Below are 8,384 nucleotides of genomic sequence, written 5' to 3' on the forward strand. Positions count from 1 at the left end.
TAGAGACAGGTCAAATGGAGAAAAGAGCAACATTCCAGAGGACTCAGGGCACTTCTCAAAAACCTGACACCAGTGATTCAAGTTTTTCCCAGAAGAGGACTTAATCCCTATGTGTGCTTATTTGTCCATTTATTAGAATGTCCCTTGGAGGCCAATCTTTCTGTGTCCTGTGTGTCTAGAGCCTTCCTTAGAGACAGGCTTCCTGGTCTGCTTCAAACACTATAAAGCCTGATCCTCACTTTACTTCACAGATAAGAATGGGCTGACACATGCTGTGCCTAGTGCTGGGGTCACAACCTTGTAAGTTACTCACCAGTACCAGTCATTTTCCAGTGTAAGGTGTGTACATTTGACCAAAGCTCTATTGACCTGCTCCCTCATTTTCTTCATGTCGGTCATCACTTCCTCGTGCTGCATAATGAGCATCTCGGACTCAAAGTTGTTCCTGTGGTAGGGCATGGTCCAAGGATGAAATAACATTATGAATGAAGGATTCAAGAATTACATGAATTCAGACTGAATTCTGAACTACCCCAGCCTAGGACATGCCAGGCCCTTGCTCCTTGGTACTGGGTCCATTTGGTATTTATTAAGTTTATTATTATGGACACGGGGACAGCAGTGCCAGCAAACAAAAGGAGGGAGCTGATTTGCTTGAGCTCCCTGAGGGGGTTTGAAGGAATAGACTAGCTTGCCAAGAACATTCGAGGACCCTGTGCCATGATCCAGGCTCCAACTTAAACCCATGAAGACTATTCTCCTGTTCTTAGGTAACAATTCTCAATCATAGAATCTATTGCTACATGAAAACCCAAAGGAACATGAACAGTATTTACAGGGAAAAGAATTTATAACACACACCAGGAGATTCCCATGTGCGTCCACCTGAGCAGATGTGAAATGTTCTACTGCTCAAAGTGAGGCTCTCAGCCTCATCATTATCATGCCATGGAAATAGACACAGGATAATTCTCAGGCCAAATCAGAACATAGAATACCCAGATCTTAAGTGATACACACAAATGCACTCACACATGCATACACACACTCAAACTCACACAAAACTAACTCCTCTCTCTCTCTCTCTCTCTCTCTCTCTCTCTCTCTCTCATACAATTAGAATTCCAAATAAATACAAGGATATGGCATTATCTACAATGAATAAAAACAGAGAAACCAATGATCCCCTGTTGTCAAAACACTAGGCAGCAATGAATAAAATCCAGAATTACAACAATGATTTTGACCATGAGGATGTGATTCAGGCCCAGGCTGGAATTAAAATAGCCTTGTCCCATTCCCATCTGAACTTCACATTCTGATGCAATCAGGAAAGTGATTTTGACCATGAGGACACCCTGGAGTTGTAGCCTACTGTGAGGTGAGGAAATGTGGATTTAACAGAACTTGCATTGTGACTACCTGTCATTTAAATTCTTTCCCGGGTAATCCGCCAGGATTCTCCTGAGTTCATCTCTCTCCTTTTGCATCTTGTGGAGAGCAATTTTGAGGTTCTCCAAACGCTTCATTCTCTCCTCCTCAACAGGTGTTGTGGAGGGTTGGGATGATGCCTTCTGATCAGACTCTGTAGGTAGATAAACACCAGTGAACAGGCATATATGTGGACACAGTGTCAAGGAAAACTATGCTTAGTCTAAAACAGAAGTCTGAGGATGAACAGTTCTACAGATACAGTGAATCCCTGACAGAGCAAGAAAGCTATCTTTAAGCTGAACTCAGCTAGGTCCCTGTTCCCCACCATCATAGCCATAGGATGACATATGCCATCATAGATATAGACCACACCTCCTAAAGCCATTCCTCTGGCACTGAAATTCTAAAGCTGGCCTAAACAAGAAGAATTGGAGGACCTTCTCAGCTAATGTCTGATGTGAGGCAGGTAAGTCCTTGAGTACAAACTCCTTAACATCTTGAACCCTTAGTCTGTGTGTTCAAGTACAAAGTAACTGAGACCTTGATATATGACCAGGAGAGTATCCCTCTTGGCATCAATTACCCATGTAATCTACAGGACACTGCTGAGAATGAAGTGCTTCAACAGCCGATCCTGGGAGAGACACTTTGTTATTCTTACAGAGGCTCATCCTGGTATTCTTTGGCATTGCCCATGACACTAAAGAGATCCAAGGAAAGCCCCTTGACATATAACAGTTCTTGGTTTTCTGTCAAACTAATGATCAGATATTGTTGAGTCTGAGTCAGCCATTTAGGAAGACTGAGGCTCTAAATCATACGTCCTATTCCTGGAAGGACCACCTCAAGCCAACCTCCTCCAGGAAGCTCCCCTTGCCCTGCCCAGTACTCACTTGACCTCCTCAAAGACCTTTCCATTCGTCTTCTTCTCCAACGTGATAGAAGGTTCGCCTCCATCTGCCTTGGTCTGGTCTCTGCATGGATATGATTGTCCCTCCGAAAGAGACTGAGGATCCTGGAGAACATGCCTCCTCGGGAACCCATTAGAAACTGAAGGGAAATCGCTCAGGCAGTTGGTGTCACCACAACACTGGTGACATCACAGAAGATTCTAGTGTTGTCCTGGATACAAGAGAATTTCCAGGGAAGACACTACCGGTGATGTCACTGGGAAATGCCATAGCTTACTTGCTAACTACCTCTACCCAGACTGACCAGTTTCTGCAGTGGCTTTTCCAGAGACTCACTTTTGAGCCAGGGAACACCCATTCGCACACTCTCCTTCCAGAGCTTCAGAGTTCTCACTACTTCATTACAACTCAGTTGGTGAGGATAGGGAGAGTTGTATCAGGCTTTGAAACGGATAGAACATCTTTGTTAACAGCCAAAGATCTAAAGACCGTGGATGAGCGAGATTCTTCTTCCTGATATATATAAACCCAGGGTCCATGCATGGTACATACAGTCCAATTTTCACAGTTTTACTGTTCCCTAAAGGCCAATATTTTTTTTCCTATACCTTTAAATGTATGCAAGTTGGAGGGTGTTGTTTCATGGAGTGTGCCTTGACAGGGGGCATGGTTTCAATATATTCACCCATGTTTTTTCCTGAAATCTCTGTCTTACCATCCCATTATGTGCAATGGAAACTCCCTTTTCCTGGCAACATAGGTTCTCAGGTATAGGGCAAACATCAAATTGTAAACTTTATGTCCATTCTTAAAGTTCAAATCCCCAAATGTGAGGGAACTGAGACCCAAGCGAGAGCCATGGAGGGGCAGAATGCAGAGGTGCTGCTGGCCAAGGAAGAGCAGGAGGAAGCAGAGAAGCTGTAGCACATCATGGTGCACACCTGGGCAACCTGCTGACTTCACTCAGAGGACCTACAGGGTGCTTAACCAACATTTATAACTCGGTATATGGTGCCCTCCTCTGGCCACCGAGGGAACTGCATTCAGAGGAACCACAGACAAAAGTCAGCCAAAGAACAATTCACCAAAATAAATAAAAATGAATACATTTTTCTTTCAAAAAGGCATACAAATGTATGGTCAAGTCAAACAAAACCCAAGGAAACACAAGAAATGAAATATTTCACAACAACCCAAGAGTGCAAGAAACAGCATAAAAACAATCTCTTAAATCTATAATAATTCTATATGTATTTCTTGAAATAGCAGTTGGAGTAAGCAACCAGGCTGTAATGCTCTTATGAGTTCCATAGCCTCATCAACCCTTGTGACAATCTCCACCTGTTTGATTTTTTCTTAAGCACAAATATGTATGAGTTAGAATCCCGAGTCTGTCTGTGATCAGACTGTAAACTGTAGTCAGTGTAACACTGGCAATCATTAACCACAGTCTTTAAGTTTCCCTTGTAACATCAGAGCACAGCCATAACTTTGGAAAGCAAAACTCACCCTCCACCAAACTATCTATCCTCCAAAATCCAGTCTCTCCAAAACACCAAGTCCATTCCTCATGCTATAAAGTATGACGGCCAAGCCTTGCATATGAAGGAACGATGGTGCAGGCTCTAATACCTCACCAAAGAGACATTGCCCTAAATTCTTTTATAAGTCTGGTTTCCATGATAAGAGTTATATTAAAATATTATCCCAATCTAGACCTGTTTCCCTGGGTTGGCTCATGCCACGTGTTGTCTAGAATGACTCCTTTTTTAAGCCAACTTTCTATTACCAATGTTACAAATTTTTAACCATACCCAATAACTTAAAAGCCAGTAACCTATAGCCAAGACATGTAAAGCATATTATACATTTAAAACCAAACAGAAAAAAAAATGAAGTGACTACACATATCTTTAGTATTTAGATCAAACACCATTTTTACTTTTTTAGCTGTCATTTTAAAAGAAGCACCTTGTTACCTGTTGATTCCAATAATCACAGTCACAGATTTCTCTAAGAGAAACAGACATCAGCTCCCTTACCATAGAAGCTTTGAAGCTGCTGGCACCTTTAAGGCCAGCTAGTGTAGACATTTAGCCAGCCCCCTGGGGAGCTTCCCCAGTGGACAGACCTAGGCTCCTAGCTACATTCCTCCATTGAGGCCGGATCCAGTCAGAGACACGCATGACAGTTAACACCAGAGACAACCAGTTATCTAGGATGCAGGGCTCCAAAGGTCAACTGAAACTGTTTTTATTTATTTGTTCCTTTCTTGAAAGGACTTAAAATTAAATCAAGGGGGGAATCAACCAGCATTTAAAGTTTTCACCATTTTTTCTTTTAAACATGAAACACAAAACATTCAAGCAATGAGAAGCAAAACCCAGACATAAATTGACATCTGTGGACAGCTTGGTGCAACAAGGACAGACAATAGACATAGAGGGAAGGAGCTAGATGGTGTCCCACCAAAAGGACCCAGATATCCTACCTAAAGGACCCAGAACCAGAAATAAGCACTTCTCCAATAGGAGCCAGCAAGGAGGCAGGATGTCCCTAGGAGAGCTCTTAAAAAGCTTAATCTCATTTTCCTTCTTTTGCCAAAGCATCTGTGGAGAGTCTGGGAGGACCGTTTTTCTCAAACCATTTTCTTTCTTGTCTAGGGTGTAAACTGTCTCTAATCAGGGTCCAAAGACTAAAAGCATCTATGAGAATTGACTTTGCTTCTCTAGATTTTAGCATAACTCTAAAAAAACACATACACAAAAACATTTTACCATTATTCCCTTGTCCCTTTTTACAAGGTTTACTCACCACTACCCCAAATCTTTATTTTTCTTTGCATGTGCTTTCAATTCCCACGGTCCTTCTGTATCCTGCTTACTGGGATCTTTCCTGGCCCATTTTCCCTGATTCGTCCCCTCTTCACTGGCCAGCTTCCTGGGACCATCTCATCAGGTTGTCCTCTCTTTACCGATCTTGGTGGGACCTCCATTTGATGATGCCTGTGTCATCAGGACACTGAGAACCGGGCATAGGCCTATAAGAGTTAAGAAGAAACACACACTGGGGTCATTCGTGTTAAAAGAATGCTGTCCGGGCTTTACTGAGATCTCCTTATATACCAGAGGCAAAAGCCGTGGAAAAACAATAAAGCAGGTGAAAATCCCCAACCAGGAAAATAGGAAAACAGGAAAAATCTGCATCGTGGCAAGTCCTGGCCCCAACACAGGGGCGTAAACAACTTCTTAACATCAATAAGCTGAAAGGCTCAGCAAGAGGAATGGGTGCCATGGAAGGTCCTGGCCCCAAATCAGGGGCCGAGAGCAGCTGCCAAGGGTGCAAACAACTTCTTGCCATAGCAGGCTGAAAGGCACAGCAAGGGGGAAGGGAAACACCCCAAGGCAGGGCCCAACAGGCTAATATAAAAATGTATTTGAAAAACTAAAACACTGTATATCAAGAAAAATAATTAAAATGTGCTACATATCTAAGCATAACATTCATAATAGAAGAAACTCAAATGACTGAGAAATTCATAAGAAATATTCATCATCCTTGTACATCACACAAATGCAAATCAAAATTACTCTGAGATCACTTTTCATATTTGTCAGTATGACTAAGGTTAATAACACGTGTGACAACTCAAGTTGACTGGGTTATGGAGCAAGGGGAACATTCATATTCTCCTGGTGGAAAGGCAAACTTCTACAGCAACTTCGGAAATCAGTGTGATGGTTCTTCAGGAAGGTGAAAATTGTTATACCTTAAGATACAACTCCAGGTCTCATGTCCAGATGTTGATTCATCCTAGAATAGAGACCTTGGCTCACCCATGTTCAGTGAAGCTCATTTATAATATTTAGAATTTGGAAATATTTAAGTTGTCCCTTAACGGATGAATGCATAAAGAAAATGTGGTGCATTTACAGACTGCATTGCTGCTTAACAATTACAAAAGGCAAAAAGGAAAGCATGCAATGTGCAGGACAATGAGTGGATCTAGTAAAAGTCATTCTGGATGAGGTAATCCAGACTGAAAAAGACAAATGGGATACATATTCACTTAAATGTGGATGTTGGCTGTTAATTCTTCAATCTGTGTGACTGTGTGATCAGTTTAGTGTAAGGGTCTAGGGACATGGGCCAGACTGTCCTCATTTAGGGAAGTACAAGTTTAGTCATGGATTGCTGAGGGACCCTGTCAGGATCAGGAATGTCAAATGTGAAGAGACAGGGAGAGGGCAGCAATGGAGGGAATATAGAGAGGGACAGCTAAGATTGAGGCACTGTATCAAAGCCTAAGAGAGTAGAAACCCTAATTGCTTTTTAAATTGTTTTATAAAGGTAACTACTGATTTATTATAGGTGCAAGGAGAGAAGTTAAAATGTTGATTGGGTTCATCTATGTGAAATTTCAATAATAAGTAAGTCACAACAGTTATGGATTTTGACTTTCAATTAACCTGTTACAGATAATGAATATCTAGTCCTTATGGAGACATCTGTTACCATCTATTATACACCAGTCATTTTATTTGTTTACATTTCAAATGTCATCCCCATCATTGATCTCTCCACCTTGAACCCCCATACCCTCCCAGTCCTCTTTGTTTCTAAGAGGGCACTCCTCCATCTACCCACCCACTTCCACTTCACCCCTCTAGCATCCCCCTTCTCTGGGACATCAAGTTTCTACAGGGCCAGTTGCCTCCCTTCCCAGAGATGTCAGATGAGCCAGTTGTTGCTACACATGCTCTACACTTTATGTATCAGGAGCCATGGCTGGGACCACATATCCTCTTTAGTTGGTAGTTTAGTCCCGAGGAACTCTGAAGGCTCCAGTTAATTGATACTGTTGTTCTTCATATTGGGTTCCAATCCCCTTCATCTCCTTCAGGCTTTCCCCTAACTCTTTCATTGTGGTCCCCAGGCTTAGTCCAATGGTTGGCTGTGAATATCTGCATCTATGTCTTGAACAGAGGCACATGAGAGGCTAGAAGGAAGTCCTGGACTCCAAAAGTTAACAGGATGTAATTCTGTATTTGCCCAGGAGATGGCGACATAGAATCGTATTCAGGCACACTTGTTTCTCACTCACCTCAGTTCTGTCCAGCGTGTCAGGTAAGTTCCCCAATGTGTTCTGTGACTGAAGAGTCCTTCTGCTTGATGGAACTCGATCCGCTGCGTGGAATACTCTCGATCGGCGATGGGCGTCTGGGTTGGTGGGCGCAATGACTCCAGGAATTGTGAATGAATGGACTGAGTTGAACAGACATTGAATTCATCTGAGGGGTTGGCATCTCCAGAACCTGCAGCTTAGCATCCATGGATCCAGGAGAGCAGTGTGCAAGGCTGATATCAGATTCTGTAATGGGGAGGAGGGAGAAACTAAGTATTTGAAGTATTTGTTCTTTTTGAAAGCACAAATTGGAAGATCAGTCAGTTTTCCTCCTTTTGCAACATCTTACTCTGAGCTGCAGGACATATCCTGGGATATATTGCTTTCCAGATTCAATGGGCTTTTCAGAAATTCCAGTTTCCTGAAGGGGCATGGCCCTACCCTGGTGGACTGACTGGTAGGAAGTGGAAAGGTCCTCTGAGGGGCAGATGAGGATCATAATAGGAAAGGCCAAAAGAAGAGGAAAGAGACAGTTATAAAAGGGCTGCTGGTGGGTACAAGGCAACAACAAGCATATTTCTCAAAGCCCTGTTTTACTATAGGACTGTGGGAAGCATAACCACAAGCTGACAGAAACAAATTGTTAAAATACACAATGCATTCGTTCCCATTCCCCAAACTTCTCCGTTTTTTCCACCAAGGTCAATAGAAATTTAAGCCTCAAGTACACCTTCTCTTACGGTTCCATACCTCAGCAGGCTGAAAACTCTGCCCACAGGCCTTGACCTACCTTGACTATGCCTAGCAGGCAGACCTTCTCTCTCTTTCTTTTCCTCTGTTTGAGAGCAGGAACAAATGACTTTAAACAGTGGGCAATTTCCATTATCAACAAACAGAAATTTTCCTAAGTCATT

The sequence above is a fragment of the Rattus rattus genome, chromosome 12, assembly GCF_011064425.1.
Source record: "Rattus rattus isolate New Zealand chromosome 12, Rrattus_CSIRO_v1, whole genome shotgun sequence".
Lineage (NCBI taxonomy): Eukaryota > Metazoa > Chordata > Mammalia > Rodentia > Muridae > Rattus > Rattus rattus.